The following is a 16682-nucleotide window of genomic DNA, read 5'->3' as shown; positions in this document are numbered from 1 at the left end:
AGTCTTGGTCTACACCTGCCGATATAAAGGAGATGTCTACTAGTTACCTGTCCACTTTCCTGGAAAGGACAGGATCGACGATGACATAGGAGGACAACTCCTTGGGAGGATGTACAATGGGTCACATGTGGCCTTAGTGCAGTGTGACTACACTCACCATCCCTACTACTACTTATGAAATCCGTTAGAAATATTATCAAGTCCTTGGCAAAACGAACCAAGTGCTTGAAAGAGAATATTGAAATAAATTTCCCCGAAACACAATGGAAAAACCTTACGGCAATGTGCGTACAAACTTTCAAAGATCTTGCCGACACTACATGTTTCCACATGTACCCCTGAAAGTACTTTCTCTTCTCTGAAACGCCTCAAAACTTATTTAAGAAACTCCACCAGCCAGGAACGACTAAACGGTTTGACGTTCATGTCAATCCATCGTAGAATTGACATCGACACCCAGGAAGTAATTGATTTGTTTGCTGCAAAGAAAACTAGAAAACTAAATTTGATTTTGTAAAAAGATGTTAATATTTCTGTAATGGATTTCTAATAAATATATATGATCATGTAACACAATTTTCTTTCTTTCGTTATTTTTATATTTCATGTTTTTCTACTGTTCTACCAAACCAAACACCCCCCCCCGAATTTGTTTTCTGCCTTAAAATCAGGTGCGTAGTGAATTCTACGGAAAAATTCTTGATCCCTGAAAGCTTTCTTCGCGTGCGTTGCCTATAATACCGGTGGAGTTACATGCAGATAATGTACCGCTAGTTGCACACACACCGATTTTGGACGGCCGACTTTGTACCGGTCATCCAAATTCCAATAGTGAACCACATGTGGGAACGGAACCTGGCACACACGCCGGGAAGTAGTAGCGTACATGACTAAATACACTCTTGCATACTCACCGGTTTTTTACCGACCATTCCAGTCTCGAATCATCGGTGAAATTGTAGTTACTACGCATTAACTTTGTTTTGGTAGCGCGTGCTAATTACAACAACAAAGCAACTGATTGTTTGACCGATAAAAATCCGGTGAGCACCCGCTACCAATAAAATATACTGGCCGTCCAAAATCGGTGTGTGTGCAACTAGCGTTACGCTAGTTGCACACACACACCAATTTTGGACGGCCGACTTTGTACCGGTCGTCCAAATTCCAATAGTGAACCACATTTGGAAACACTCTTGCATACTCACTGGTTTTTTACCGACCATTCCAGTCTCGAATGCACGGTGAAATTGTAGTTACTACGCATTAACTTCGTTTTGGCAGTGCGTGCTAATTACGACAACAAAGCAACTGATTGTTTGACCTATAAGAATTCGGTGAGTTTGCAAGCACCCGCTACCAATAAAATATCGGCCGATTTTATACTGGCCGTCCAAAATCGGTGCGTGTGTAATTATCCTGATTGTTTGTCTTGAATAGTTCTAAATAAAAGTCCGCGATAGCATATATCTACCTCTTATGTGATAGCCACTATATGCAAAATACTGAGCCATAAATAGGTACAATTAAATTGGATATTTTTTTTACAATGCACATTTTAGAAAATCTGTCAAATTCTTTAAAAAATTGATACAATTGTCGTTTATAAATGAACTTTGTCTTTTACACTAAGTAATTTGGGCGAATCGTTTGAAAGTAAAATAACTTAGTCCACCTTTTTAGGGAGTCCGCCAACATTGAATTTATAATTACGTCATTTCGCTTTCCGTATTATTTTCCAGCAAACCTTTTCATTTGATAGGTACTCATATCATGGGGGTGCAGAAAAAACTAGACCGCTAACTCGGGCGGTACGCCATTTTGGATTTAAACGACGTCATATTATTTTTAGTGCAGGGCTGTGAGCTTCTTTTTTAATTCAGATGCAAGGTTTGGCCCAACTGACAATGATACAAGTTGAATAAAAACCTGTAAGTAATTGTAATAAAAAAACATAGGTATTCAACGAAAGTCATTTTTTGTGGAGGAAAAAATCAGTTTTTTATCGACCTTTTTTTTGGGTAATGGTTACCTTCCACAATCTGAAAAAATATAAAAATTATAATGGAGAACTTTATACAAGTGTAGAAGGGCAAACTTTTTAGTTTACCCCGATAAGTTACTGCATATTTATTCGAATTTTTATCCATTTCTGAAGACGGAGGCAGATTTTGGCCTCCGAAACGTAAAAGATAAGTATAATTTCTTAATATTTTTTGATAGGCAAAATTGTGAAATACGACAAGTTACTGATAAATAGAAGATTTTTCTTTGTGAAAAATACTTTGATTTTTACGCAGTAACTTATCGGGGTAAACTAAAAAGTTTGCCCTTCTACACTTGTATAAAGTTCTCCATTATAATTTTTATATTTTTTCAGATTGTGGAAGGTAACCATTACCCAAAAAAAGGTCGATAAAAAACATAGGTGTTTTCTTCTATATGAAAAACAAATGTTCAGTTTAGATTTAGAAAATGAATGGTACTAAAAAATTTCGATAACGGAAACTATTTGCAACTATTTACTGAAAATATCTAAAAAATTGAATACTACTTTTTGTTCTTAGAAAATAAAAAACGTCATTATCATTTTGCTCTAGCTCCAATAAAGCTAAGGGAGAAATTTGATGTTTTGCCGAAACGATAACAAATATTAAAAATTACTTTATGAAGAAATTATTCGCACACAAGTTATATTTCAAATATCTCGGAAAGTACTGGAAATATTAGACAAACTGAGTTGAAACAACAATCCTATATACGTTTAGTCGTAGAGTTCACATAATTGATAGTTGGATGTAAAAATTCACCTGTTTCGACTCTTAATACTTTCGAAATTACAAATTACTGAAAAATATCCCATCCTGTTGATATTCATATTATACAAAGCTATATTATTGTCATTGTCTAAAATAAGAAATCCGTAGACAATGGTTATATAATGTCCGTGCTGCCACCTTTAGGTGAATAAGATAATTAGAAACCCTATTTTCAAATCATCGAAGAATCATCGTTAATCTACTCACCGACAGAGGTCGAAAGCTTTCCACAGCCAACGAAATAGTCTGCTAGTCTGTTTGAAAATAATGGCGACAATTGAATAGTAGTATAGGAATGAATTTTTTACTTATATTATTGGGAAATCAATGCTCATGATATGACTTTTCTACATTCTGTTTTTTTAGACGTAGTCGAATAATTGGTTCGAACAAAAATCTAGGTAATAAAAATAGAATAACAAAGAAAAATGTTCCATACCCAAATACAGATTTAAAAAAAAATCATATTCTATCATTTACTACATGAAAATGATGAACAAGTCTCATAGAAATAATAAAAAATAAAATGGGTCTGGAAAACTAAACACATAATTCGTTAATTCCCAAAAAGATCCTACCGGTGTGTCAATTATTGCATATGCTTTCTGTTAGATAATCTTGCATACGAATTATGTTTAGTTTATCATATACCGGGACAGCGCGTACGCAGTCCCGACTACCAAAAATTACGCGCCCGAGTTATCCGCATTAGGGATAATCGCAGGGGTCAGCCCAACCGTAGTGCAATGGAAGGGCCTCGTCCTGGGGGAACCGCCTTCATGATCACGGTTAACCCCTACGCCAGGTAAGTATGCTTTCCAATCGTCAGTTTTGATCATTTAAGAACTTCTTCGAAATGAATGAAAGTGAGTTGCTAACTGCGCCATCTACTAGTTCTCGTAAGAAGTATGAAAATCGAACCATTCGACATGAAGTGGAAGAGAACTGAAGTAAAGCTAGTTCGCTTGTCACGCCATCTGCTAGTTCTCTTAAGAAGTATGAAAATCGAGCCATCGAGCCATTCCACAAAACAGTGGCTGTTTTGTGGCCATTCTACATGAAAGGGAAGTGAAGTGAGGTACAGCTGGTTCGCTTGTCACGGTACCTATCTAGTATCAGTAGAACGAACTAAAATTAATTGATATTTGATACTACTTGCCGTATTAGATATGTATATTATATGATATAAAAGAAGTTCCAGTTGAAAATCTGAAGTTTCAGAAAAAATATGGTGGAGACACATTTTTGAAAGCTCCATTCGTTTGGAACAAAAATTATAACAGAGTTTTTCTTCAAATAATGATAATTTATACTCAGAAAATTCCCTATATCAAAGATGCATAGAAACCCTGGCGTTTTTACTGAATCAATGACCGAATCGTTTTTGTTTCTCCCGAAGCGAGAAATGAGATTGGCCCAACTTTATATACACAGCTTAATAGATGGAATAAGAATCGTTTCCAAGTGAAAACATCGGTGTGTTCTTAGCGCCTCTGTGAATGGAATACGTTGGATCTATAAAGAATCAAGAGAGTCGTATATCAAATGTTTTCGTCAAAATATTTCACATAGGGAGAGGGGTTCAGTGTTTACACTAGGTACCGTATTTCTATGTATCTTGCCTAGATCAACGTATCGGTGCTTATATCCGTGGTGCGGGCCACGGCCCCAAGTGGCATATGAAAGGGGGCGGCAGGTACCGCCAATTTATCAATTGGAAACATTAAAAAAATACTTAGATATTCGAAATCGCGCGCGCAATTTTACGAAGGTATTAGTTACATGATAGTAAGTAAACCTAAAAGTGACCGGCTCGATATTATGAATTGTAGAGAGCAAGCTTACGATAATGCTAAGATGGTGGCTGGATGCCACACAGGTGTGCAACAGCGGATAAAATAATGTCATCTCCTGTGCCGAGTTTATTTCTTCATTTAACCATTCCCTAAACCTAGTTTGCCCTACACGTAGCTGTAGTTGAAGTAATTTCCGTCAATTTCTTTGCCACGCTAAAACGCTGTTTCATTTTTTTCTACGTCGAAGCACCGGTGGGAGGTTCTTCTTGCAGCCACTGGAAAGAGTTTGAAAAGAGTTCAGGACATATGTTGGAACGCTAGAGGTGATGCTGTAAACTCCATTAGACATAATTACAAAGAAACATTGACTGCGTTGGAAAAACTAATTGAACCAAATAAAAGTTTGAACACACGGATGCAGAAAGTTTATTGGTCATTATGTAGTCATTTTCATTTCAAAGATTCTTGGGATTTTGGTTTCCGATACTGCGTGAGGTTAATGATACTCGAAAGTATTTGCAAACCGAGGGACTGAATTTACAGTCAGTGTGCTAAGAACCTTATTACAGACCTTATTACAAGAAAATCGCGAGGAATTTGTAAACGGAGCTCTCCAATATTCTAAAAGTTTATGCGAACAACTTGGAATTTCTTTCGAAACCCTAAGACGAATCAAGAGGAAGTATATTTTTGGGGACGGTTATCGAACCTACGAGAAAGAACTGAGGCGAACAATGTTCACTTCAGTAGACAGAGTTGAAATTCGTGATCGATTTCAACAGCTGCAAAATCTAACGCAAAATATGCCTTTTTAATACCTGCTGTAATACTGGGCTCTGAAGAATTTAAGCTAAATCAAGCTCCTCAGGACATAAATACAGAAGAGTTTCGACTTGAGTGCGCAATTCTACGAGCCTTCGTAGGAACATACAAAGATTGCAAAAAAGAACCCATTAATTATGGCTCCCTGTTCTTTTTAAAATGTATAATATATATAGGATTTTTCAAAATCGATAGTTTCGGAGAGATGGAAAGCACAGGTATTCACAAAGTTTAATTTCGACTTGAAAATCGAAATTGCGAAATTAATGTGGAAATTTCGATGAAGTTTCGTGATTAAAGTCGAAGCTCTGAGATTCAAGTGGAAACTTTGACATTGAATTCGAAATTTTAAGATTAAAGTAGAAATTTCGAGATTAAAGTCGAAATTTTGACTTTGAGAGTATACATTCCCAAGAAACAAATGATAAAAATTACTGGCCATTCTGCGATGACCTGAAATGTTTCCCCTTTTCATCACTGATTTAACTGACCGGAATTAGGAAACTTAGGAAAACAATCATTTCCTGATCTAACATGTTCGATTGATACATATTTATTTTGTAGAAATTCATATTGAATATACAATAAAGAAAATAACTTTCGTCTAGGTTTTTTATTTGTTACAACAAATAAAAAACTTAGTAGAAATCAAACAGAAATCAGACAGTTATTTTCTTCATCCTATATTTCCAGATCTGTTTCCACGAAAAAAATTACTCGCCAAAACTCAAATAATGTTTGAACCGATGACGAAATCTAAAAACCAAAATAACTTTTGGAAAATTGATATTCACTTCAATGGACTCATTTTCTGGAAACTGAAAAAATTTTCATATAAGTATTTCTTCCATTTATTTTCTTACATAAAAAAAATACCAGAGATTTTTTCGGTACTTACAAAACAACTCATAATATAAAAAAATTGACGAGAAAAAAGTAGTTTTTCAAAACTTCAATGGTTGATGAAATTCAACTCTGTTGAAAATTCACGAAAGTATCAGAAAGTTTCAAAACTTTTTTTAGACTTCCTTCAATTGGGTCTATACTGAAAAACACACTTAACAACCATATACTTATCACAACTCAACAAAGTATATGGTTTTAATAGTTTGAAGTACAATTATGAATTTGAAAAATCACTAAACCACCTTTGCACTGCATTCTCAAAAATGTAGAATACGACATTTAGACAAATTTAATCGAGACCGAAACTTCAATGTACATGATTTTTAAACAGATTTTCCATTGAAACTGTTACGTATCTTCTCAGAGCATTTCAATGTGATATTGAGAAATATTAGTAATGAAGTATGATTTCCTACCACGTAGTAACGGCTACATCCACCAATTTATTAAAATTAGTAATATTACTTCAATAATAAATTTGATCATTTGTACACCGTCGTTGAAGAAAAAGTGGCGCATGGGGGTAGGTGTTTTGATTTAACACATTTTCTTTAAAATATTGACTTGAGAGAAGAAAGTTGAGAAAATATATCAATTATCTGACGGTGTTACTCAAATCATCAACAAAGAACGGGGTTATGTTACAAAAAATATTAATCGCATGCGCATTCTTTTACATTAAGGAATCATTGAAGAAAAAGTACTCACCAATGGATTTCCGTTAAAGTAGTTGAAAAAATAAAAGGAGGAGTGTAGTATCTACATGAACGCTTCTATTGATTTACTTTGTGATAATTTTTTGAAAATAAAAGTGACAGATAAAGTAAAAATATAAGATTAGTGTGTGAATCAGCCATTAATATTACATGCGAGTCCTAGTTAATTCGAAGAAGCTATTTCAACAGACTGACTGATAACTACAAATTTTACATATGAGTCAATACCTATTGAAAGGTGGAAAATTTGTAGTAGAAGCCACTAGGAACATGAAGTTGAGTGATGAAAACGTCAAATAATTTCTTTCGAAAATTGAAGTATAAGGAACTGAGGATTTTTACATTTGCTCTCGCACATTTGTGATTTCAACTACTTCTCATTACTCTGGAAAGAATTCTCTTCTAAATCAAAAAAGGATTATTCATCAATCCACCCCACTATCCCTAAAAGTATTCAACTTTTCAAGAGTTTACGCCACTACCATCACACGAATGAAAATGAACCATAGTAAGTTCCCCACACATCTGGCAAAAATAGGCATTGATGTGAATCCATTATGCTCATGTGACAATTTTTCTTCAGCGATTATAAATCACATCCTATTCACATGTCCCAACTTCGAACTGTACCGGACGGATTTCTTAAATAACTTGCTTTCCTCGAATGCGTTTCCAACCAATATAAGAGTTCTTTTAGCTACACTCAATAAAAAAATATACAACATAATTCTAACATTCATAATAAAATCTAAAATATCAATATAAAACGTAGTAACTCGATTGATTCGAAAAATATATCGAAGAATATATTTATATCTTACGTTTTTTCATTCTGTATATATTTTCTGTCATTATTTATCTGAATTTTAAAAGATCTGTTAGTACTTGTTTATCGTGTTCAACAGCCACTTTCATGTCTTTGATGAAAAATCCAATGTATCACAGAACGGTTAATAGCTCCATCAGTGTCGCCAGTACGCTAACAATTCATCGAAATCCTTAATTTTCAAAACTATTCGCACCCTTGGTTGTACTATGGAGAGAATTAAAATCAATCAACTCTGGTGTTCTGAAGTTCCCTTGAATAACCTGTAAAATCTAAAATAGCAATATAAAACGTAGTAACTCGATTGATTCGAAAATTATGTGGGAAAATAAACTCCCATTTAATGCCGGGGGGGGGGGGGGGGGGGTTAAAAAAATACTTCTTTTTTCAGTTAATCACTTCTGGAAAGAGTTTATTTGAAGAAATACTTTCAATGTAACACCTTTCCTTTTTAGATGAATTGTACCGCGGAATATATTTTTCATTCTGTATATATTTTCTGTCATATATCTGAATTTTTAAAGACCTGTAAGTGCTTGTTTATGGTGTTCATAACACTGATTATACCTTTCATGCTCAATTGCAGAACTAGTACCTACTTACCCACAAGATTATCACAAAGAAGATCAACTACATAGGTAAGTACTTATTCTCATTATTATATCGTTCACTAGACTGTCAGGTTTATTATTCATTTCGGTTGAACTTAATGAAAAGATTAAAGTAAAATACTGCGTAGGATCAAATATTTGAAACGATCATTTAGGTTGGAAAAATCAGACATGACAAAAACAATATTTGTATTCATATAACGCCTCTGTCCATTATTCTGCAATAATTTTGTGGTAGGTATGCATGCATACAATGCAACTTGCATCTTCGTAAAGTGTTCCTCACGTATTTTTGTTGTGTCATGAAATCAATCACCTGTTGTGACATATCCACATTTGATTATAGTATGTAGGTAATAAAACCTAGGTGTGTATACATGAAAAAAAAAATTGAAAATATTCAAAAAAACTGTTTATTCCCAAGAGTTATTATTCATTACATTATTAATGAGAAGTTATAATAGATTTATTCATTTCACCGTATGGAATCATTTCTATGCGGTATTTCATCAGTTCGGACTTCCATTGTCTAATATGATATAAATTGATTTGAAATCCCTGAAAAAAAATTTAAAAAAGATTAACCGATAATAACAATTTTTTTAAACAAAAAAACTGAATTACAAAGAAATAACATACACGCTACAACCCAAAAAATTAAAAATTGAATTATTAATAAAATCTGAAAATAAAAAAATATTATTAACAAAAATTGAAAAATAAAAATTAAAAGATTCCAAACCAAGTTACGTCACGACGTTTCGATTGTTAGTATCCACAATCGTCTTCGGGTGATAACTGGACTTATTCCTCTGAAATCTGACTATTTATAGGTCATTCGAGTGCTTTCACATATCCCCTCTTCCCTCTCACCGCTTCATTGATTTTAGCGGAAGATGACAGTTTGGCGGGAGTTGGTCTTTTTTCGCTTGATTCGAGGTTTCCATATGTTACGTATATGTTATCCATATGTTATCCTAAACCAGTGTTCCTCTTTGTGGATGATTTCTGCTTGAACCCACTTGATATTATGTTGATGAGTCCAAACATGCTCTGCTATTCCGGATTTGCTGGTTTCTCCTCGCTGTGTGTGTTTCTTGTGCTCAGCAATGCGAACTTTCAATGGCCTCTTAGTATCACCGATGTATGATTCTCCGCACTCGCAGGTTATCCAGTAAATGCAATTCTTGGAATGGCAGTCCGCGTTTGGTGGCCTGGTTTTCGTGAGGCTGCTACGGATAGTGTTCCCAGATCTGAAGCAGGTCCTGATGTTATATTTGGACCCAATCCTTCGTATCCTTTTCGATAATCTTCTGATGTAGGGAAGTACAAGTACTGGTTGTGGCGACTTCTCTTCCTTGTGAAGTTCTTGTTGTCTTCTAGCTGAAGCGTGTTCTACCATCACTCTGGAGTAACCATTCCGTTGGTCATTTTTGATAATGCCTAGTTCCTTTTCGAGACCTTCCTTTGTATTACAGAGCCCGAAAACACGGTCTAGTAGAGTCTTGAGGATTCCTCTCTTAGTCGATTGATGGTGGTTGGATTTCAAGTTCAGATACTGTCCTGTGTGAGTGGGTTTTCGATATACAGATGTTTCCCATTTAGTGCCGGTCCTCTTCAACAATATGTCTAAGAAAGGCAATTCGTTGTGGACTTCCTTCTCCATTGTGAAAGTTATGGAAGGACTTACGTTGTTGATGTGCTTCAGGAAAGTGTCTAGTTCTGCATTCCCATGGTTCCATATTATGAAGGTGTCGTCTACGTATCTCAACCAGACTCGGGGCTTCTTGTGGGCCACGAGACATTGTCAACCACCTTCTATTTCTATGCGGTGTTCTTTATTTCATTATTTTACTTATTGTGGTTTTGTAAATTATTTTCCAGAAAAATCGCAATGATCATTCATTATTGTATAGGGACCATTACACGTTTAGTAATAATGTCATTCCAGCAGAACATTACAAAAACATAATCCTCAACGATTATTGAGGATAAATTTAAGCCTGTGTTTGGTATGTGAGAGTTTTTCAAGTGTTTGAGTGGTTTAAAATTGTGTTAAAATCCCAAATTCAACATCACCATGTTCAGAAAAAGGAGTTCTACATTTTTAGTATATTCTGGACTTGATTGTAATCGTGTAGATAAGGTGCCAGTTATTATCATAAAAAAAAACACAACATTTCTTCTCATTATTTTTGTTTCGCATTTGTATTGAACTTTAAACCAGTGGTGTGCTGATTATCTTGGAGCCGCCAAAATGGATAAATGTGGTTACTTTAAAAATGAATTCAAAGACGATAATAAACTTGTTGGCTATGACAGTTGTCTTATAACATTGCATGGCAGCAAAAAATGTACCAATCTTGGTGAAACTGCATATCGTGCTGTCATACTACAGAATCGATCATTGATTTTTTTACGCAGATTGTCGTAAGGCAAAAAAAGGTGCTCCTGCTATCTTTGATAATAATTTTCCCCTTATTGATTTGCTTATATGAAAATGCTTTTCAAAGCAAGCTTCATTTTATGTGTGTGTTATTTATATTCCATCATCTGTAAGCACTGAGACTTACGAACTATTTTGCGAAACATTAGAACAACTAGAAATTTTGCAAACCAAAAATGTAGCTTTAATTGGTGACGTCAATGCTCCTAATTTTGTATGTGTCTCCGCTCTTGGTAACTAGTCCCACACTCTTTATAATATGATTAATTTCTTGAATATGAACCAATGGAATAATATCTTGAATGACTCGAATAGGCTCTTGGACCTAATCATTTCCAATATGAAATGGGTGGTGAGAAGAGACAGATCTCCAATGGTTCCTGAAGATTACCTCATCAACCAGTTTAAACTCAAATGATAAAAAAATATTTAATTTCAAACGAGACAATTATCCTGCTACTTTCCACGAATTGGTCTTTCCTTCGGAACTGTGATGATGTGATTTTTGCTGTTAGTAATTTTTGTGATGTCTTATATAATATTATTGATTCACATGTTCCTATTTTCAAACATAAATATCCCAAATGGTATACAACCGAGATTATTTGCAATACCAAAAAGAAAGCTAAACTACGCGAGAAGTACAAGAAAATTGATATATGCAGTACAATTATGAATTCAAGAGCCTTAGACTTGTCATCAGAAACTAAATCAAAGCTGCATATGATATTTATTTGAATTATATACAAGAATCTATAGTATCTAATCCTCAATCATTGGGTCATACGTACCTACATTCCAAGAATAGAACCTCCTGTATTCCAGGTAGGATGAAATATGATGATTTCATTCCTTAATTGTAAATAGTTTTGCAAATTTTTTTCACATTACATATTCACACTCTGCAGTTGATGAAAATACTTTGCATCCATGCTTATCAAATTCAAATTGTTTTTTATAATATTATTATAAACTTTGAAAACATCAACGAACAGGAAATCTTGATTGCAGCACGTAAATTAAAAAATAAGTTCACTTCTGGTCCTGATAAGATACCATCCTTTTTGATAAAAGGTTACATAGGTGTATTGGTCTATCCTTTACTTTTCAATCTTGCAGTTAAAAATAATAATTTTCCTGAATTATGGAAGAGATCACGAGTGTATCCCATTTTTAATTCTGGAGATCCTTATGATATTCGGAGTTATTGTCATATCTCAATCCTATCGAACTTTGCTAAACTTCTCGAAATTGTCATCTATAATATAGGTATATATAGCCTAAGTAACCGGTATTGTGAATAGTTAAAGCTATCAGCGAACTCAAAGGCTAAAAAAACCAATACAAAGAAATGATGTCGCTGCGATATAATCCACGTGGACTGAAGAACTGGCGGTTCGTAATGGATAATTTTTACTAACCGAGTTTTATGATTGGCTGAAGAGTAATAAAATTAAATTTGAAGTGATATTACAGTGACGAATAGAATGCGAGGGTGTTTATATACTTCGTGTTGTCAATGTTATAATTACTTTAAATTTTTGTTATCTTTTTAAAATGTGGCGTCCTTGGATAAGTACTAATAGTAATAACGAGTGTGATAACAACGCAGACTTTTTCCTGTGTAGTGATTCCAATAGCGATGGCGGACAATGCGAAAAAGAGATACCAGTGAATAAGATTCGGATGCATTTGAATATTGAAAAACAGAAAGTATGTTTCAATGTATATAAGAATCTACATCTCGAACTTGGTTTCGAGGGAAACAAACTATTACAAGCAACATCAGATTTAACCGAAATCCTTTCTCAACTGTACGTAAAATAGTCAAAAACAAACCTTATGAACGAAAAATGCGATGTGATACGGAATTACCAAAACCTTCAGATGTTCATCTAATAAAATCATTAAAATAAATAATATAGGTACGACTGCTACAAAAGCAATGAGATTCCTACAACTGCCGTAATGTGAGCTGCTGTGACAAAACTCTTTAGAATTGGATAAAGAAACTAGGATTTCAATTCAAAGTAATAAACAAACTTCAAGCAGTTATGGAAAGCAGAAGAATAGTGGAATTGCGCAACAAATACTTAAAATAAATAACTAAATATAGACAAGAACAACGGCAAACTTGGTATGACACTCACGACACAGTTACGAAAGTGTAGACTGATGGTTCGAGAATGTGTACACCTAACATGCCTGCAAACAAAGGATCGCGACTAATAATTGTGCATTGCGGAGGAAGTAAAGGATGAGTTCCGAATTCTTTGAAATTATGTGGAAAAAAACTTGAGGACTACAATGTTGACTATCATAAGAACATGGAAGCTAATATTTTCGAGGAATAGTTTGAAAACACATTGATCCCAAATTTGGATGCGAATAGTGTATTAGTTCTTAACAACGCTTCCTATCATTGGCAACAGCTCATCAAAGTACCGAATAAAAATTCGAGGAAAGATGAAATACAAAGTGAAACAGAGAATATGGAAGAGGAATTACCAGAAGCTTTCGAAGAAGCTGCAAATTGATTGACTGCGTTGAATAAAAACACAAGATATAGGCAAAAAAAAAATTTGGGATTTTTTGGTTTTTCCTGTATATCTTCAGAACTAAAGAAGCTATATTCAATTTTTTTACATATTTGAATAGACCTCTAAAATACGCATATATACGTGATGAAACTATACATTCTTCAGTTCGTAATATCATATATTCGCAACATGGATTTATGTCAAACAGATCCACCATGACAAATTTAATTGTATTGACCCAAGTGTTGTCTCAGATAATCGTGGTGTGGTCCAGTTGATGTGATATATACTGATTTTGCTAACACATTTGATCGACTTGATCACATGACTCTTTTATAAAAACTCCACCAATTTGGTTTACAGCAGTACTTTTCATTATATCCTACTTACTTCAACGCGAACAGTTTGTATCTTGTAACAGCTATGATTCTTTTTATTACAACCCTTCATCTGGAGTACCTACCTCAGTGAAGTTAACAAACTATATCTCAATGCATCCAAATGTATAATAGTGACTTATAGTAGGTAAGAACATGTCAGTCATCGAGTACAATTACGAGTAGATACCATTAACTCAATTGAAGATTTTAGTGTATATTTTGATCAAAATTTGTCATTTTCCAACCACATTAGATCGAAAGTAAGTGAAGCAATGAGAGTTTATGGCTTTATAGTGCGCAATTGTAGATCTTTTTCAAACATATCTGCTCTATTTACTCTTTATGTAGCCTACGTAAAGTCAAAATTAGAATATGGCTCTGTTCTATGGTCTCCATTCTACAATTGCTATAATACATTAATTGAAAAAGCTCAACGTCGTTTTCGAAGTTTATTCACTTCAAATCTTATGGTGTGTATCCTGATAGAGGTATTCCATATGAATCTCTTACTAAACATTCAATATTGAAAGTCTTGAATTACGCAGAAAACTTGCTGGAATAATTTGTTTGTATAAATTACTGCACAAAAATATGGATGCTATGGAGGTGTTATCACTTATAAATTTCTACGTGCCTCATTTTAGAACCAGAAGTACAAAAACTTTTTGCAGCCGACTGTATAGAACCAATTTAAAATCTAAAAAATCTGTTTTTCCGTTAATCGGCTGACGCCCCCATACGACAACAACTCTCAGAAGTTGAGAAACTTGTGCGAGCTAAGGACTAACGAGGTCTTACCATTTAACGTGTGATTCCTAACACGGTTGGGTTTGTACATTAAGTCACCTATCTTTAGCATTTGCAATCATTTTAATTTAATTTCAAATTTGTGTGATATTAATTTTGATTCCCTAGAATATATTGTTGACACTGCATCTCCGTATTTTATGGAGAATATTTAATTTTCTGTTTTTATATTTTATTTTATTATATTATAATTTTGTTATTCATCTTCTCAAATTGTAACTATGTCATTATTTTTCGCACCTTACATGTTCATTAATACTGATATTGTTTTTTTTTTCATCAATATTATGTTTCTAGTGGCTTAGAAATCACATACACCGTGTTTTTATCGATTATGAATTTTAAGAAAAAAGCATGTCTAGCTAAAATTATTGCATTAAGTATGAACCGTTCTGTTAAACGTCGTTACTGGATGAAGGAATGGTTAATAACCGCGAAAATGATTCACATTTAGTGTTACTGAAGGAAATAAGTGATACGAAGGAAGTGAATGGTTATAAAAATTATTTTCGAGTAGACGAAGACACTTTCAATAAATTATTGCGAATGGTCCAACCAATTCTAACACGAAAAAATACGGTTTGCGGAACAGTTTACCAGTTAATAAAAGATTGGCTTCAGTTGCAATGTCACCGGTTTCAACGAAAAAAAAAAAGATTTGTTACTTCAAAGAAATTTATTTAGTCTAATTCATTTCATCACTTTGATTAAATATCATTCATTCCAAACGACGTGTGTATTTATTAAAATCAGTAATACCGAAAAAGGAAAGTTATTTGTAACATATTTACAGAAATGATGACATCCATCAAAACTGCACGAACTCAAAACATGCAATATCATCTCTTTTATTTTTAGACATGGAGGAATTTCTTAATAACTTGGGATCAAATGATCTGATTGGCATTTTTAAAGGTAAAAAAAATACATATATCATTTATCTCCTACTAATATACTTAAAACACATACTTTTCAAACAGAAAATGATGTAACCTTAGACATAGCTAAAAGGCTCACTGACGAAGAAATGATTCTCCCAATTGGCAAAAGAAAAATATTCAATCAAGGAAGCAATTGATGGAATAAATTAAGAATCATATATAACAGAGGTATGTCTTTCATTCATAACTTTAATAATAAATATGTATACCATTACAATTGAAAACATATTCAGTTTTCTCAAATAACTGTATATATATATTTGCGATTTGCTGTAGATACTTATTATTATTCAGGTCTGTACCTGAGTAATTGAATGCTACACTTCTCAAATTTAGTAGATTTGAAAGCCTGAAAGTTATGATTGGAGAGCTAGGTAAATTTAGTCATCACAGTCATATTTCTAATCAATTTTTTCTGTGATGAAGTACGTCATTGTTTTTTTCCTATTATCAAAAAATAACGGTATCTCCGTTTGTAAAATTGGATTTGTACAAAAAAAATATATATTTTTATATTTCTATATGGTAGAAATTGATCCAATAGTATTATTGCCAAAATGTAGACAATCACTAATCTCTGTTCTCTTTCATTTCAGAACATTACTTTAGTGAAAGGTTTCGAAATCAACTCTAATTGTTTTTTAGTAGATATCACCAATTATAATAATAAATAATATAATATGTCCATGTTTCAGATTAGAATTAACCATTTGTGAAAATTTTATATTTTCATTTAAATATTTGTAGAAGTCTATTATAATTTATTAATTGTTTGAATAAATTTGTTACTAAAATTTCTCGATTTTTATTTATATTTTGCTCATTCTCACGTTGAACAATTTTCCATGGCATTTACATAATCAGTATTGAGTATGAAATATTATCCGCAAGACTCCCATCAGCAGCTGATTAAAAAATCGTGATACGTAAGTAGATCAATAATCCAGTTGAGAAAATGATACAAAGTGTATTTAATGTATTGAGAAATCGGGTTGTTGAACAAACTATAATATATTCTCAAAATTATTCAATAACTAGATCTATTTTGATTGAAGATTCATGTAAATTCAAT

The 16682-nt window shown here is 33.4% G+C and overlaps 1 long non-coding RNA gene and 1 other non-coding gene across 2 annotated transcripts in view; one reads left to right on the top strand and one right to left on the bottom strand.

The window, feature by feature from the left end:
- Nucleotides 1-16323, top strand: part of LOC141481788 (uncharacterized) — a 21910-nt gene extending 5587 nt beyond the window's left edge. Inside the window, exons 2-5 of the long non-coding RNA XR_012465179.1 lie at nucleotides 8472-8523; nucleotides 15528-15584; nucleotides 15650-15778; nucleotides 16207-16323. This is a non-coding gene — a long non-coding RNA (uncharacterized lncRNA). The remainder of the gene's footprint in view (nucleotides 1-8471; nucleotides 8524-15527; nucleotides 15585-15649; nucleotides 15779-16206) is intronic.
- LOC111504882 (U1 spliceosomal RNA) lies at nucleotides 3469-3632 on the bottom strand. The gene has a single exon (XR_002722056.2). It is a non-coding gene; the product is annotated as a U1 spliceosomal RNA (small nuclear RNA).
- Nucleotides 16324-16682: the final 359 nt, after the last annotated feature.

The sequence above is a fragment of the Leptinotarsa decemlineata genome, unplaced genomic scaffold (assembly GCF_025532065.1).
Source record: "Leptinotarsa decemlineata unplaced genomic scaffold, Ldec_3_MD MMD2_tig00000505_RagTag_RagTag, whole genome shotgun sequence".
NCBI lineage: Eukaryota > Metazoa > Arthropoda > Insecta > Coleoptera > Chrysomelidae > Leptinotarsa > Leptinotarsa decemlineata.
Note: the sequence above shows the minus strand (reverse complement) of the source record. Positions and strands in the feature narration are given on the sequence as shown.